This window comes from Marmota flaviventris, chromosome 8 (assembly GCF_047511675.1).
Source record: "Marmota flaviventris isolate mMarFla1 chromosome 8, mMarFla1.hap1, whole genome shotgun sequence".
NCBI lineage: Eukaryota > Metazoa > Chordata > Mammalia > Rodentia > Sciuridae > Marmota > Marmota flaviventris.
Genome location: NC_092505.1, coordinates 122954375 through 122972078, shown reverse-complemented (window position 1 = coordinate 122972078; position 17704 = coordinate 122954375).

Here is a 17704-nt window from a genome sequence, read left to right as displayed (position 1 = left end):
GTTCCTCCTCCTTCTGCTCCTCCTCCACAGTATCATCATCCCGTATATCTATAAAGAAATAAAAGGTCTGAAGCACACATCAAATGTTCAATATAGGGTGAACTCATTCACCAGGCTCAGTAGGCACAGAACCTAAGGCCCATGATAATTTCAGGGACCCCTAAAAATAATTATAATTGCTTTTAGGTTTAAAACTGAATCTAGCCTGGATTGTATTCATAATTATAACAATGTAGTGATGAAATACAATTTTTATTTTATTTATGGAGAAGTTGACCCACAAAGGCAAAAATTTTTACAGCTGGTCCATGAAAGTTATAATGGGGATCTACCTTGGTTAGGGTCCACCTTTGGGGCTGCTGTCAAGAGGACAATGTACTTCCAGAGGAGGAGGGTGTTGAAGCCTCAGGGGCCTAGTGCAGGACTGGGTACCTGGCAGGAGCCGAGGAAATGTGAGTTATTCTTCAGAGACAGAAAAACCTCCTGTCTTCCCTAGCAATCCAAGATATGCCATGTGACTGAAAGGTTTTCAGAATTTTTATAGATTCCAGAAATGTTAGCATCAGTGATCTGGAGGAATAAAATCCAACAGAAGAGAAGAATCACTGTTTGGCAAATAGACTTTAGGCATGAACAGCTTTGGAAATTTAAAACATCATTTCCTTAGGCAAGAGTGAATATTTGTACTAAGGTCAGAACCAGAATTCTCCAGAGGCTTTGATAAAGGGCTGCTTTAGAAACCGTGAGGGAAGCAGCCTACCTCCGAGTCCTCTCTGGCAGTTTGAATCCACCAGCAGAGGCTACCGCCCAACCCTCCCACTTGAACCTCCTTTCACTTCCCGTGGGGAGGTCAGGGAGGGAGTTGAGGGAGAGAGAATGCAAGCCTGTATCCATCCACTGAGCCCTGGGATGCAGGCACCAGAGGCCAGGGAGTCCTGCTACTCTCATAGATCCAAGAAGGATTTGGCGGTGGGCTCACTCATTGTGAGGCTTGTGTTTGGGTGTCTTGGGAGAAATTTACCATGACCCAAGGGGGAAGACTTTTACATGGAATCTTCTTCCTATTTGAAGACTCCTGGATGGGATTTTCACTGCTTCTAGAACAATATTAGCAAGTAACATTTATAAAGTACCATTCAGGGGATTTCTGCTCACATTTATTCTCCTAGCAACCTTGTGGGGATATTTTTATTTCCTGGTGGATCTAAAAGATTCCTGAGAAAGCCGATTAAAAGACCCATGTTTGTACTCCTTATCAGGTCCTTTAGTTTTTTCAAAGTACATGGCATTACTATTAAACACAATTGGTTTAGAAACAATCTTGGCTGATGGTCCCCGAGTCCCCACCACTCATCAGGTGCTTCTCATGGAGACTCTTAATCTTCCACACGTCCTTTGGTGGATCCTGTTAGCATTTCTGTTTACATCTGAGGAAGCTGAGGCAGAGTTCAGTGAAGTAACTCGCTCAAGGTCAAGTCTGTTAGTGACAGAGCCAGGACTAGAAGCCAGGCACCTTGCTCCAGAGACACCGCTAGCTCTCTGGTTCTCTTGCTGTGTGCTTTCTTCTTCTGCTCTTTCCTTCTCCTTTGTGAGGACCGTGGGTACCACCGTGGAGCTCCCCACAACCCTTGGTTTGAACCCAGCCCTCAACATCTGTCCACACAGGGCCACTCCTGTTTACCATTTATCTATTCATTTCTTCCCCCATCTCTGATCTCCACACTCATTCCTCCATCCTTCATAGTCTCCTATGCTAACAAGTTTTATAGAAAAGTTTAAATAGTGTGAAAGTTGTCAGAATGGATCTCCTGTGCCAAACCTGAGCAAATAAATAAAAAGGGTTATGGAGGAGATCACATATGGGCGTGTCGCTGATAACAAAAACCATCACAAGAGACTTGACCAGAACCGCCGCCTTGCACAGAGACCAGTATAACCTCACACAAAAAAATTCTTCAGCAAGGACATCTGCCTAGTATGCCTGTCCAACCTTGGACTGAGACTACTCTTATTATCGATCTTTGTGGTGAAGGATAATTGTTTCAAAACAACTTATGTAACCCTCCTCATTTTACCTTTAAAAACCCTTGTCTCCCTTCGCCTCCCTGAATACATCCATAATCTAGTATTGCACGCCTACTCCCAGAAGCAATGTTCATTCCTGATGAAATTCATTATCTTTCTCTATTTGTTATTTAGATTGAAAATAGCCATGTCACCTTAGAACATCTCTGGAAAGGTTTTTTTTTTTTTTTTTTTTTTTTGTGTGTGTGTGTGTGTGCACAAGCTTAGGTTCTAATTTATATAAAAGGTGTTGACCTATAAAATCCATTCTGGTTCTGAATTTTTCCAAAATTTACTTAATTATCCTTCCAATGACCTCCAAATTTAACTTCTTGTGATTAGAATTAATAACATTGTTGATAAACATCCTCCTATTGGTTCCCTTACAAAAATTATGCACAATCTCCTGGGATGCATAAATGCAAGTAGAATTGGCAGTTTATAGACATAAATAACCATTATTTTACCAAGTCCTGCTATGTTGTTTTCCAAGACAGTTGTGCCAACTCAAACTTCCAGAAAGAGGCCACGGTGCTTTGAACTCTTCACATCCTCTCCTTGACAGCAAATTACTCACTTTTCCAATTTCTGCTTCTCTAATGGGTGTAAGCCACCACCTTATTCACTACGTAATTTGCATATATGGATTACTAGGTAGTAAGAAAATTAACTTATTATTCACTCAGCTTCCTACTTTCTGACTTGCCTATTCATATCCTTGTTCATTTAAAAGAAATTGGGTTTCTCATCTTTCCTCAATGATTCAGAGTTTCTGATACAGTCTAGAATAGAAATTAATTCATTATTGGCATTAGATACTGCAATATCTTCTTCCAGCCTGAAATTGATCTGTTAACTTTGCGGTGCTCCTTGTTAAACCCCATGACTATTAAGTTGTGATGTTTATCATTTTTGAGGATTTTTTTTTGTCTTATGGCTTATGCATTTGAGGATTTGATTATAGGCATTCAAGTTTACTTTCTTCTATGAGTTTTATAGTTTTACTTTCTGTGCTTAGGTTTTTATTCCATTTGGAATATTTCAGCATAAAATAACCACCCAGCTTTCTCTTCCTTATAGCAGACAAATTCCTAACTCTGCTGACTAAACAACACTTTCTCATGTCTCTGTGGAAACACCTTGATCTTCTTGTGTTCTTCTATATAAAGGGTACCATTGGGCTATTTGGTACTATTGGTCTTCTTTGTTCCTATGCCAATATCATTCTGTTATCACTCCTATGGCTTTATAGTAGCTTTTACTGTCCTAGAGTATGTCTCTCCTCTTGGCTCTTCAATTTTTATTGACTTAGCTATCTGTGATTCTGTATTTTTCCTAGAAGATTTTGCAATGGGTTTGTCAAGTTCTTACAAGAACAACTGCCATTTTGTTAGAATTGCATTGGATTTTTTTATATTCATTTGGGGGATTTAACTTGCTTACAATATTAAAATGTCACTGAACATGGTGTACCTTTCATAGTACTCATGTTTTTATGTATACCCTCTTATAGATTAAAACGAATCATCATATAGATTTTGTTAGATTTGTAGAAACTTTGCCTTTTTTTAACTTTCGTTCTAGCTAATATCCTATTTTTAAAATTTATGTTCCATAATTGATGACTGTCTGTATGGCAGAATGCTATTAAATTTTGTGTGATTATCTGACATTTAGCAGCCTGGCGAAATTCTCTTAAAGTTGTGATAGATGGCTGTAATTTTTTTTTGTTTCTTCTGTGTGTATCTTAAAATTTATTTTATTTTAAAATTTATTCTTTTGCCTCTTTTTTTCCCCCCTGGTCTTATGGCATAGTTGGGTATCTGAAGTGCCTGGTTAAATGGTGCTACAGACAGCAGAACTACCTTCTTTGTCCCAAAAGAGTAAGTCTCAAGGGAATCAACTCTTCGTGCCTCTGTTGGAGTCCACAGCTAAAAGGTTATAGGACCACAATTTGCCTTTTCTTCCCTTAAGATTTATTTGCACTATGCTTATGAAAAGTTTGTCATTTTTACTGGGAGAATGGAAATCATTTTGTTCTTGATTTAAAAATATTGGCCTTCTTTACATCTAAGCAACACAGCACATTTACCAAGAAGACAAAAGGACACATTCCTTTCTGTTGAAACAGCAAGTGTGTCCAATCTTTCTGCTTTGCTTCTATTTGCTCCAGATTCCCACTGTAAATTTGACTAAAGGCACCCAATAACACTCGTGCCACTACCTGCATGTTTTGCTGCCTTGAAATTTTCTCTACCAAATAAGTTAGACCACCACATCTCATGGTTTGTGGGAAGCCGAGTTTATCAAAAGTCTCAGGGAATGAATAAAAGCACATCCAAATTCTTTGCCACATAATAATAATAATAGTCTAAATGCTAACAGTCCTTATTTCCACCTGAAACCTCATAAGCATAGCTTTTACTGTCTGCATTCTCACAGAATCCTGGTTTTATGAGTCTGCACAAGAATCGCCCATTAAGTTCCACTTACATGATTGTAGGGTTCTTCTAGCCCAGTCCTCTGAATTTTCCCAAACCCCTTCTGCAGACCAATTCTAAATACTCTTCCTCATCGTCAGGCATATGGTAATGGCAAACATCACCCCACTTCTTGGAACCAATTTACTGTGCTAGTCAGCTTTCTATTACTGTAAGAAAGGTGAGATAATCAAATTACAAAGAGAAAATGCTAATTTCAGCTCACAGTTTTGGAGGTTGTACTGTTTGATATGTTGGTCTTATTGATTTGGGCCTGAGCATGTGGTGGGGCAAAACCTCATGGTTGGGAGCAAAAAGAAAGAGGAAGAGACTGGGGTCCCATAGTCTTCATTTAAGAGCACAACTCAGTGGCTGGAAGACTTCCCAGTAGGACCCTCATCTTAATGTTTCCACCAGTTCCCAGTAGCACCAAGCTGAGGACATGCTTTGAACATATGGGTCTTGGTGGGGGGAGTATTCCAGGTTCAAATTATAGCAATAAGGAAAGTTTTCATTAATTCTCCCTCTTTCATTAGAACTCACACACTAGTTAGACATGGAGTAATGCAGCTTCAACACAGTGGGTGGACATTCAACCAGAGGAATGAGTAAGGCACCCTGGGCCCATGGAGGAGGGAATACAGGTGGCTGTGACCAGGGAGAGGAGCAGAGTGGCCTTGTAGAGTCAAGTTTTGGAACTAAGTCAAGTATGACCTTGAAGGGTGAGTGGGAGGTTTGGAGAACACTTGGGTATATGGAGTTATGAGATCCCATCAAGGGCTTAGGGTTTTTCAAGTCTGGCAGAATCAGGTGTGAGTCGACTCCTCACTTATAAGCTGTAGACTGTCAAGAAAGCAACTTAGGCTGGGTGCAGTAGTTTATGCCTATAATCCCAGCGGTTTGGGAGGCTGAGGCAGGAGGACCACAACAAAGCCAGCCTCAGCAAAGATGAAGTGTTAAACAACTCAGTGAGACCCTGTCTCTAAGCAAAATACAAAATAGGGCTGGAGATGTGGCTCAGTGATTTAGTGCTCCTAAATTCAATCCCTGGTACAAAAAAAAAAAAAAAAATGAAAGCAGTTTAGCCTTGCTGAGGCTAAATAAATAAAGCAGAGTAGATAATTCTAACCATCTGAGTTTTTAAGTGAGATCAGAGGTGATATACGTAATACATTCAGTATATTCCCCTCCTCCCCCAACTCACACTCACACACACCACAGATGCATACATGTGCACATACAGATAGACATGCAGGCAGGCAATGGGAATAACTAGAGTTCAGATGGATCATCTGGTGAATAGATGATGGGACAACGATCTATGTACAAATCAGCAAGGTCCTAATTGTGTTTTGGAGAACACAGGCAGGGAGACGTGGCCTTAGCCGCCGTCCTGGTGTTCAAAGAACAGACTGAGTAGATGCTGACTCTTAACCCCTAGTGTGAGGTGCCAAGAGCAGACAGTGTGGTGGCAGGACCTGGTCTTGACCTTCTGGTTATGCCTCCTAATGGCTCTCCCTGGAGAAGTCAGGAGTGGTTCTCAGGTATACAGGGATTGTGACAATGTCCGACAAGCAGGAGTCATCCCTTGGCAGAGAATTCCCTTCTGAGTGAAGACCAGCATTTCTGTGCCCTGCCCGGGTAGTTCCAGAGACAGCCAGACACTCTTGGTGTCTGTCCTTAGGAAAGATTGCTCTCAGGTGGAGTTGGTGATCTCTAGATCTCCATTCTGAAACTCATCAGGATGCTGGTGAAAGATCCTGGCGTGACCTTAGTTTTTGGCTCAAACTTGCTTCAGAGGAACCAGTCCACATGGCACATACGATTATATGTGGATTCAGGCTCTGATCACAATGGTCTGAGTTTAAAGTCCAGTGGTACCACGTAGGAGCTGGGTGATCCTGGCCAAATCATTTAATTTCTCTGAAACTTGATTCCTTACTTGTATGTGGGGCTACGAGTACCATACCTGTGTTATAGTATATTGTCAAGGGAATCAAATGGAGTCCTTTGCATATTTTCTGGCACACGGAAAATGCTTAATAAGTGATACATACCTGGGTGGAAAAGCTTTGTGCAAAAGGTGGCACTTGAAAGAGGAACAGATGTTTGCTAGGCAGCTCTGCTGGGGGGCTTTTGGGTGGGAGGGAGCAGATGAACAAAGGCCCTGAGGCGTGAAATAGCCTGACATTTCAGGACGCTTTAAGTGGTTTTGTTTGGCTGGGAACATAATGTAGGGGAGAGGAGAGACGCGTTGTTGGTGGCATGCACGGAGACAGTTAATTATAGACAGGCTTAGGTGGCTCTCTAATTGCTTTGTGTGCATCTCTGGCTATTTCCCTAGCATTGGCACTTCCTCTTTGGTAACTCTGCTTGATGGTCAGCCCAGGCTGGGCATCCAAGAGAAGCGTCGCCCCTTCAGATCAGCGCAGTGAGCCAAGGCGGATAGGAAACTTCAGAGGTTTGGGGCTAGGGGACCTGAATCCTTGATCCTGAGACCCTCCAGCCAGCACCCCCCACCAAAGCCCTCAGCTGCCTCTCTGCAGGATGCAGGCAGGATGCAGTTTTGTGGGGACATCTGTGACCTTGCTACTTCTCCAGCCACTGGCTGCCAACGGGTCCTAAAGCCAATGTGACTTGTTTCCATTTTATTACAGCCGCATTTCACTTCTAGTAACAGTTCTGTGTCAGGTACAGCTAGATAAAGTAGAGCGCTGTGTGTGTCATTGGACAGGAATTTATTATAAGAATTAGAGTTTTCACAATGGTGGAAGGAGTCGGGAGGGGGAGGTCTGTGTTATGGGATGAATGATGTCCTCCAAAATTCGTACGTTGATGTTTTATTCTCCAGTGCCTCAAAATAGGACTGTGTTTGCAGACAGCATCTTTAAAGAGGAAGGTAAGCTTGAATGAAGTCACTGGCATGGGCCCGTCCCTCGAAAGCCCATAGGTTGAAGGTGTGCTCCCCCATGCAACAATGCCCAGGGGTGGGGTCTTTGGAAGTGATTGGATCATGAGGGCTCTGGCCTCACTGACAGATTAATCCATGGCTGGACTCATAGCTTCATAGGTGATTAGGAAGGTGGTAGGGTCTCATGGGGGGAAGTAGGTCACTGGGGTGATCCCTGAAAGGTTTGATTTTGTCTTCTACCCCTTCTTCTCTCTGCTTTGCAGACACCATGAGATGAGCAACTTGGCTCCACCACATGCTCCTCGCCATGATGTTCTGCCTCACCACGGGCCCGTGGCTATGAAGCCAAGTGACCCTGGACTGAAACCTCTGAAACCATGATCTGAAATAATCTTTCCTCCTTTTAAGTTGATTTTCTCAGGTATTTTGTCACAGTAACGGAAACTGACTCATGCAGGTCCTAATCCAATATGACTGGTACCTTCATAAGAACAACAGTGTATTAGGACACAGACATGCACAGAGGAAGACCATGCAAATTCAAAGTAGAGAAAGACAGTCATCTACAAGCCACAGTGTGAGGCCTGGGAAAATCCCAGGCTTGATGGTGGACTTCTATCTTCCAGAACTAGAAAATAAATTTCTATTGTTTGAGTTACCCAATCCGTGGTATCTTGTTTTGGCAACTCTAACAGGATAATGGGATCTGGAAGGGGAAGTTGGCAAACCAGAAAGAGTCACTATCCATCTCTCTAAAGCCCTGTCATGGATGGACAAGACGGAGTTTGCGGAGAAAATTCTGAGAAGTCAGGTAGATCCAATTGTAGAAAAGTGAAGGTAGGATTAACGGAAAAGCACAAGGAAGCCTGTGGCACACCTGTAGCTGCTACCTCCGTGGTATCCAAGCATCTGGTGGTGGGTCTGAGCCACTGTTGGTGATTAGGGATAGAAATTAGAACAAAGAGCCAGGCACACAGTAAGGGAGGACAGGCTGGAACTCATTGAGTTCTTCTGCATCTTCCTCCATCTCTGACCTCAGACACCTTCAGGGAGAAATGGTTTCTGCCTTACCTCCACTTCCCACAACTCAAGCAAGTTCCACTTTCAGCCAAGTTGAACTTGAAACCATAGACAGAAGGGCGTTCTGGGAAACAAAGCTTTGAACTGGACCGAACAGCTACGAGAATGGCGCAGCTCACGAATGCTTTGAGATGGCTGGGGGGAAGAAAAAGGAAATCTAAGATATAACAAAATATAGGCCTATCAAAAACTATAAACCTCATCGTTTACACATTAATGGTTCTTAGAAGTCTTTTGAAAAGAAACCTATTTAATTTTGATCTTTTTCCCAAATTTCTTTGGCCCCCGAAGTCTCTTTCTCCTGGGGATGGTGATATCCATAGACTCAGAATGGATGTGGGAACTGCTACCAGGTGGAGCCTGCCAAGCAGGTGCCCACCTTCCTGCTCAACCTTCCTCTGGACCACGCCCCACCTCCTAGACAGCAGTCCTCCCTCAGAGGACTCTTCTGCATGAGAGTCCTCCTCTGTGTCCTCCTGCCAGCTCCTGTCCTGCTCCTGGGACTGCATAGCACCAACCTGGAACATCCAGCTCTCCTCCTAGTCACCCCCAGTGGGCTGAATGGAACAGGGCTAAGGGGCATGAACCTCAGCACTGAGGTTGTGTGTGGGGATCTTCTGTGGAATCTTGCCTGCTGTTTCCTGGCTGTCAGTATTTCAGCAAGAGTCTGTTCCCCCAAAATGTCCCTTGGGTGACAGATTCACTTTTTAAAGCAATTAAAGGTTGCCTTCTCTTTATCCCCACATAGTGTCTCACTCACCCTCTTACACAGCACGATGCTCCTGTTATGGTTTGGATGTGAGGTGTCCCCCAAAATCTCACCTGTGAGACAATGCAAGAAGGTTCAGAGGACAAATGACTGGACTGTGAGAATCTTCAGCTAATCAGTGAATCAATCCCTGATGGGACTAACTGAGTGGTAACTGGAGGCAGCTGGTGTGTGGCTGGAGGAAGTGGTTCATTGGGGGGGGGGCGTGACTATGAGTATATATTTTGTATCTGGCAATTGGAGATCTTTCTCTCTCCTCTTCCTGATCATCACGTGAGCTGCTTCCCTCTGTCCTACTCTTTTCTGCCATGGTGTCCTGCCTCACCTCGAGCCCCAAGGAATGGAGCCAGCCTTCTATGGGTTAAGCCCTCTGAAACTGGGAGCCCTCAAATGAACTTTTGCTCCACTACAATTGTTCTGGTTGGGATTTTCAGACACAGCAGCGAAAAAGCTGACTCAAAACAGCTCCCTTGAGCCAGACAGTGTGGAGCAGAGTTGATAGAGAGTCTCCTGGGTCCAGGAAGGGCCCCTGGGAAGGAAGCACAAACAAGCCTCCCGTTGGACACGTGGGTCCAAAGTGCATGCCAGACGAAGCCTGTGGTTTTAGAAAGAAGGACAGGGATTATTATTTGGATAACACTTTAAACATCAGCCAGATGTTTCTAAATCTATTGCCTCAGGGTCCAGGCTATTGTGATGTTTGCACTCTGCCCTACCAGGTCCTGTGGATCTGAACAAATACATTCTGGAGATGTATTTGAACAAATATACTGGAGATGCCAGAAATCCTGGCTGTCAGCCCAGACAGAAGCCGAGCGGAGGTGGGCTCTGCACGTGTATCCAGGCTCCTGTTTTTCTTTGTCAGTTCAAACATTCACCGAGGACTTTAAAGCTAAGTTTTCCCTAAATCCAACCAAGCCTTGGAGTTGGAAAAATAAAAAAAAATGAAAAGACAGACATATTTCTGACAAGATTACAGCCTTTGGTTGGCTTGACAGGGCTTTAAATAGCTGTTATTGGGAAAGCGCTGAAGAGTCTAAAAAGAGTGCATTCCGGTTCTCGCCTCCTGTGCCCCCCACCCCCAGAGGTCAGTGGGCAGAAGAGCTATAATTACACTTCAAGTGGTTTTAATGACACAGGAGGGAATTCTGAAGACTGAGGTTGGAACAAAAGCAGGCGCCTATCTTCAGTTGGGCATGGTTCACAAATCTCCTAGCCTTTCTCCAGATAAAAACAGTCCTGAGAATTCCTGAGAGATGAGGTTCCCTGGAGGGGGTCTGGAGATGGAAATAGATGAACTTATTTTAAGCAGCTTGTATCCCTGGCCTTAAAGACCACTTCTCCGCCCTTCAGCTCCGTGTAAACTAGGGCTTTGAAGACTGAAGTATTTGGGGGTGATTTTTCTATATTTATTGGAAGAAATTCTCCTGTGAGTGAACATTCCTAATCTCTCCCTGAGGAAGCAATGTCCTCAGAAAGCGCTCTGTGTGTGTGTGTGTGTGTATGTGTGTGTGTGTGTGTGTGTGTGTGTATTTGGGGAAGTGGCTAAAAGGTCACCTTAGCTAAAAACTGGCTTTCCCCAGCTTCCTGATATGGGAATGGCTAAAATACTCTGGCCACTTGGGACTCCTGGGAAGAGCAGGTGGCAGAGAAGGAGACCATCCAGAGGACTGGCTTTCTAGCCTATAAGGCCTCCCCCAGCCAGTTCTGTCTAGAGCTGACTCAGGCCAAGTAGCTGCATTTCCCCCCAAGGACCAGCAGAGGGCGCATGGAGTAGAAGCCAGTCCCCTCCAAGGGCCTCTCAGATGGGAGCCTCAACAATTCCCATTTGTTTCTCTGTTTTTGACACCAAAGGGACAGCCAAGGGCCCCTCCTTGAAGTTGTAAGTGGATTTATGCTCCTCAAACCACCAGAGACACCCAGAGTCCCCTTTGGACAGTGGACTTCCCACAGAGTGTGGCAGTCTTAATGAAGGGTATTCTGCTGCCTGGATCCTGAGTCCCACCCAAACCCCATGCATAGAAAGCCTTGGGAGAGTGGGAGCAGCTGCCCCCACAGCCGAGAAACCCAGTGCACTGTCACAACCTGACACCTGGGAAGCCACGTGGCCTCTCAAGGAGGAGGTTACTTGAATAGAAATATTTTCCCAGGACTAATTTGAACAGAGCCAGGTATGAGAGACCTGGGCCCTCCTGGGAAGGATGACATCTTAGACAACTGGGTGGACTTTCTGGCTGGCAAAGGGGGACTTAGCATGGGGAAGAGGCAATGAAAACTTATGAGAGAGAGCTTTGTTTTATTGTCACCCATTTCTTTTTTATTTGAGTTCTATTCCTTACCATAAAGTGTCTCAAGCATGAACCTCGATGAGTCCTGACTGGGTAGACACCCATGTGGCATCACCTGGATCAGGATATTGGGCATTTTTGGCATCCCAGAAGTTTCCTTTATGCCAGTTCCTGGCTAGCGCCTACTGCCTCAGGATGATCACTGTTCTAACTCTTGTCACCATGGGTCCGTTTTGCCTGTTGTTAAATTCATATCCTATGCTCACGTTTGTGTCTGTGCCAATTGTCCACTTTGTGTTGGACATTGATGAGTCATCCTTGATGCTAGATGGTATGTCATTGCACGGGTATATGACAATTTGTTTATTTGTTCCTCTAGTAAGAATACTTCACTTTTTATCGGTTTTGGGCTATTTACAAGTAAAGCTGCTAGGAGCATACATTCTTGTACAACTCTCTGTGAGGACAGATGTAGTCACTTCTGTTGTGTATGTGTTGGGAAATGAAATCGCTGGTTGTAGGGCAGGTTTATGTTTAGCTCTAGTAGATAGATGCCACCTCACAGCTTTGTGAAGTGTTGAACCGACTCACACTGCTGCCAGCAGCGAGGGGAGCTACACTGGAGGGCTTTTCAGCCAGGATTGTCACTGCCTCGTGTCTGGTTTGATTCCACGCTGCTTTGCTGGTTCTTCCTGCAGATGCCACTCCCCTGCCCTGGCCATGACTAGGTTTATGAACGCATGATTATCTTAGTAGGACTTTTGAGTGTAGTCTGAGTTCAAGGCCAGGGTCAGTCCATGGTCAAGGGATCAGTCTGGGGTCAAAGAAAGAGGGAGACCACCTTCCAAGTCTGATGGTGGTGCCCGGCGGGCACTCTTCACTTGCTACAATGCTAGTGTCTGTGATGGTGGTGGAGGGATAACCTACTGAGCCTTAGCCTGGGCCACTGTCTTCTCCAACCTTACAATAACCTGTTGCGGTAAATAACATTATTCCTGTTTGCAAATCAATGAAACCAAGTCCCAGGGAGGTTAGCTGGCCCACCCTAGGTGGAAGGGCTTGGATGCATGCCCTCTTCTAACTACCAAACCCACCGGTTTCTTTCCTTTTTTTACATTACTTATCCTTTGAAAATATACACTGGTTACAAATTCAAAAGTATACAAATATAAAGAAGAGCAAGCTGTCCTTCCAGCCCCTGATCCATTCTTTTCTTCTCCCCAGAGCCTACTACCATAACCAGCTTCCTGTGTGTGCTTCTGGAGAATGTCTGCTTCTACAAACACAGAACATCCAGAACAGTTTCCCTGCTCACGCAGGGTCCCGCACCTTGCTTTCTTCATTTAACAAAACATGTCGGGTAGCTTTTCGCATTGGAATACACAATGACCTCGTTTTCAACAGCTGTACCAATTTATTTAAGCATTCCCATTTTGGTGGACATTTAGATCGTTTCCAATTATTTGTCATCATGAACCATGCTGCCACAAATATCTGCACATATGCTACTTTACTCATGTCAATATATCTGCAGGGTGAGCTTCTAGAAGGGGGGATTGCTGAGCATACTTATTAAGTTCCATAAATATTGCCAACCTCCAAAAGTCCAGGAGACATCGGATCCAAGAGGACTTAAATCCTCATCTGCACCCCATTGGTGGACGGGCAGGATTGGCTCACTCTATTTGCCGAATGGGATTGAAGGATCCCCTCCTCCCTGCAGCAGGGCAGGTAGCTCCTGTGAAGGCTGCTGCTTCTCACCCACGTGGCTTTGCCCTTGAGGGTTGGCTCCCAGGTGAGATGGGAAGAGCTGAAGACAGAAACGTCTTTGCCACCTTTGTCCATTACATTTCACCTGTGCCAGTTTGAGGCTGGGGCTTCTGAATGAGTGTGAGATGGCCATTTAATTATGAAAGGATGACCATTTAGGAAAGACAAGTTCATCAGGCTCTCAGAAGAGTGCAAAGTCCCTGGAGTGGGATTTCAGGCACTCTCTCCCGGGGGGGCGGGGTGGTGGTGGCGAAGATCAGGGATAGGAGGGAAATGGGGCTTCTCAGTGCCACTCAAGCCTCACCTGTCACCTGCAGGTGGTTTCCTAGTCTCTGGGTTTTGTTCCCTCCTTCTCTCTAAGCCACTGAACAGGGCTGGCAGCAGGTGGGAGACACGCCTCCTCTTCCAGGACAAAAGGCTTCTGCCAACTGCCGTTTTCATTTACATTTTGTTGACTTATTAAAGTGAGATCCAAATGTTTCATTGCTCTCAATTGCATTTATTAATGGAGGCTAAAAGCTTCCAAGAGTGAAGCTTATGGGAACATATGGTCCACCTTCCACCTCTGAGAGCCTGGGGCCTAGGAACACAAGGAGGCAGGAGGCTGGGATTTTAGTAACCATTTGTTTTTTTTTCCTGTTCTCCCCACCCCAAATAATCACATAAAGATCTCACCTTCTTAGATTACTGTTAAAGTCAGGATAAAAAAAGCTAGGAGATGTATTCAAATAATATGAATAATGTCTGTGGCCATAGTCATCAGAGGTGCATATTTGCTTCATTCTCCAACTTTGCCTTATTTCGAAATAGTTTTAACACTTGATCAGAGAAGGCTTACGGACACCCAGCTCTATTAAAGACCTCATCAGTACCTGGCTCACAGAGGAGGACACTGAGTCTCAGAGAGAGGAGCAAAATGGCAGGTGACCATGAGCAGCGGAAGAGTTCAAACTGGGGAGGTAAAGAGAGAGGGACCCTTATGGATGGGGGTCACTAGGAACCCTTTTAGGGAGGGTGTGGGTTTGAACTTTGATTTGAAGAATGGATAGAATTTGGTCACCTGAAGAAATGAGGCAGGGACATCTGATGAACAAATGCCCCGAGAGAGGGATAGAGGGCACATGTTTAATAGACGGTGAGCATGGGATTGTGAAGGAAAAGGGTGGTGGGACCTGAAGTGGCACACGGAGGCTGGGACCTCAGGAGGTGACACCTTAGATGTTTTGTACATTAGCTTTAAGTGACCCTTGGGGCTTAGTGCTTGGAAGAGTACCGGAACAGAAGTGGTGTTTCAGAGGGATGGTCTGGTCCTACCCACGTCCCACGTGGGCAGTGGGAATGGGGTACCCCTGGGTGGAATAGGCTGGTGAAAAAAAACAAATCCACAGAAAGTAGTTTCAGAGAGGGGGCCAGCTGATCAGACGGATCAAGCTTCTAGACCAAGATGGAGCTTGCACCTGCTTTATTTATATCAGGAGACATCAAAGAGATTCTATAGGATGTTCTTCTCCAAAAAAGGTTCAAGTTGTGCTGTTCAGTTCCTAATGGGTTACGCCCATCTCCAGAGCTAAACTATGAGGAACCTTCCTAGCAGAGAGGAGGGAAAGGTCACATGGATTGGGCAATCTATTGCAGTGGGAGAGTCACGGAAAGGTCCCAGTGCCAGGCAGGCTACCTCTCCCTGACTATATGCTAGGAGAAGATCCTCACGTATTTCTTGGATGGCTTCCTGCAGTCTGGCAGCTCTGTGGGGTGTGGCTCTCACGCTGTCCCTCCCAGCATTCACCTGGCACTTTTTGTATTGTTGATGGGCATTGGGACAGGGACTGAAGATCCATGGAATAAAGTGCCATGTCCTGATGGTGAGGGGATCCTGGTATCATGGGGGAGCGTTGGTCCACGGTGGGGACTGAAGATCATCAGGGTGCAGAAGAAGGTCCCAGGTGTGAAACGATGTAGGGTTCAGTCAGGACATTGTGACAGGGCGGGAGGAAGAACACAGGAGGAAAAGATGTTGTTAAGGAAGCCAGGACCCAGGGGGACGGTGGGATTTTGATGACCAAGTGGGGAGGAGCCAGCATTCACTGAATGCTCCCTGAGAGTCCCATGAGCGGAGCTTCTCCATCTCTGCACTGTTAGCAGTTTGGGCTGGGTTGTTTTCTTTTGTGGGGACAGAAATGTGCATTGTAGGATGCTTAGAGCATCGTTAGGACCCTCTCTAGTAGATGACAATAGCAGCACTCTTTTGTCATGAAATTAGATAACCAAAAATGTTTACAGACACTGCCAAATGTCCCCAGGAGAGCCACTGCTCCCCATTGAGAATCATTGCCCTAAGAAGTAGGAGTACTAGAGTCCTCACTGAGTCCCAGGAAAATGGAGTAACTTCCCCTGGGTCCCTCAGCTGAAAATGGTTGCAACCAGGTTTTAAACCCAAGCAGGGTGGGAGGACCTTCACCAGGGCGAGGCTGGATGAGTTGGGGAGGGAGTTTGATTCCCAGCTAGGAGGGGAAAAAAATGACTGCTGAGCTGGGCGCTCCTGGGAGCCCATCCCCATCCGTGCTCTTCAAAGGGACTGTATGGCAAGGTGGCCCAGCCCAGCACAGTAGAATATTCAAGAACTAAAGAGGGAAATGTTTATTTTTTCCATACAGCGAGGTTCCCAGGCTCAGGTGATCTGTTAGTGATACGTTGCAATATTTTAGAAGTGATTACCCAGCCTGCTCTGGATTAAAATGCATTTTGTAGTTTAAAAAATTCTCAAATCTAGAGATGATGTTTGCTTCTCTCCAGAATCTAATTCAGGCCTCACCGTGCTTATATATATATATATATATATATATATATATATATATATATATATATATATATATATATATATAATCTATTGATCTGTCAGTTTGTCTCACATTGGAATAAAGTAAATTTATAAACTCCATCACCTGGTGGATCTGTTAAAGAACCCATTTCTTCTCAGGGCATCTTCCCTGCTTCGTTTAGCTGATCTCATGCGGCTTCTTAGCATTCAGTGATTTATTTAACCAGTGTGATGTTGGGAATTTTAAAGCACTGAGTTTGGAGCTGGGCCGTATAGATAAGATAGAGCTTCTGCCCTCAAAGAGCTCACAGTCCATGGTCAGTCAAAGGCAAGCTTGTGCACATCATGGAATGCTTCCAAGATCTTTGAAGTAGGGCAGGACTTAGGTACATGAAGGGGTGCAAGGCATTCCAGGGAGTGGGCACAGCCTAAGCAAAAATCCTGGAATCACAGCAGCTTGAAGTTTTAAAGAATTGCCTGTCCTTGAGCGTGACTGCAAAGAAGAACCCAGGTGAAGGCACAGCATGGACTTCAGGCCAGTTGTATCCCATGGGTCCTTCTTTCCATTCTGGCCTTTGTGTCTGTTTTGTGGACTCTCATGCCACCCTCCAGCACCTTACGTGTTTCAGGGGTCAACCCCCCTCCAGGAGGCTTCCTTCTTGTTCCCTGGCCCCTCTGTCCCCACCTTCATGGCGCGCGGGGAGGGGGGCATGCCATCATTTTGGTAATAATTGAGCTTTTGTTAATAGGAGGCAGGAGCTCTGCTGATGCTTTGAGGTGTTTTGAGGGCAGGAGTGGTGTCTTATCATCCTGGATTCCTGCAGACCTCTAGGAAAGAGCTGGTCCTCAACAAACCTTCCATTGTTCGTTTCCCTTTGAATTTCAGAACATGGACTTCAAGGCCTGGTGTCATTCATTCTGGACAAATTTGACTGCTCTTTCACCTCCTGCTCTGCTTGGCTTCATTTTTCCATTCTCTCCCGCCCACTTCTTTTGTGAGTCCTTCTTGGTATCTCATTAGACCTTCTCTGCCTCTGTGCACCAGGGTGTCCCCGAGGTTATGATCTCGGGTCGCTGATTTCCTCACTGTCTGCATGCTGCGTGGCTGAATTCCTACCCCGTGGTTTTCATTACCACCTACTTGCTGACAACCTTGGATCCAGCTGGAAGCTCTGTCTGCACCCGGACCTCTCTTTACCCGAACTGCCTCTGCCCCTGGGGACTCCACACAGAATTCATCATCCTCACCACCCCCAAACCCCAGGCTGCTCTTCCTGCTCTGTAGGCTGCAACCTGGTGAATGGCACCAACGTCGGCCATAGAGAACTTTAGACAACGTTCTAGAATTCTTTCTCCCTCCCTGGGTCCCATCAGACACAAAGCCCAGTAGAGTCTCCCATCAAATTACTGATGGGAGTAATCTGATCCTTCCCTCCATCTCTCTCCACTGTTACTTCAGAAGACTTGCCCTTCACCGCCCTTCCTGTTTTAAAGGGAGTCCCACTGTCTTTCTAAAGTTCAAGG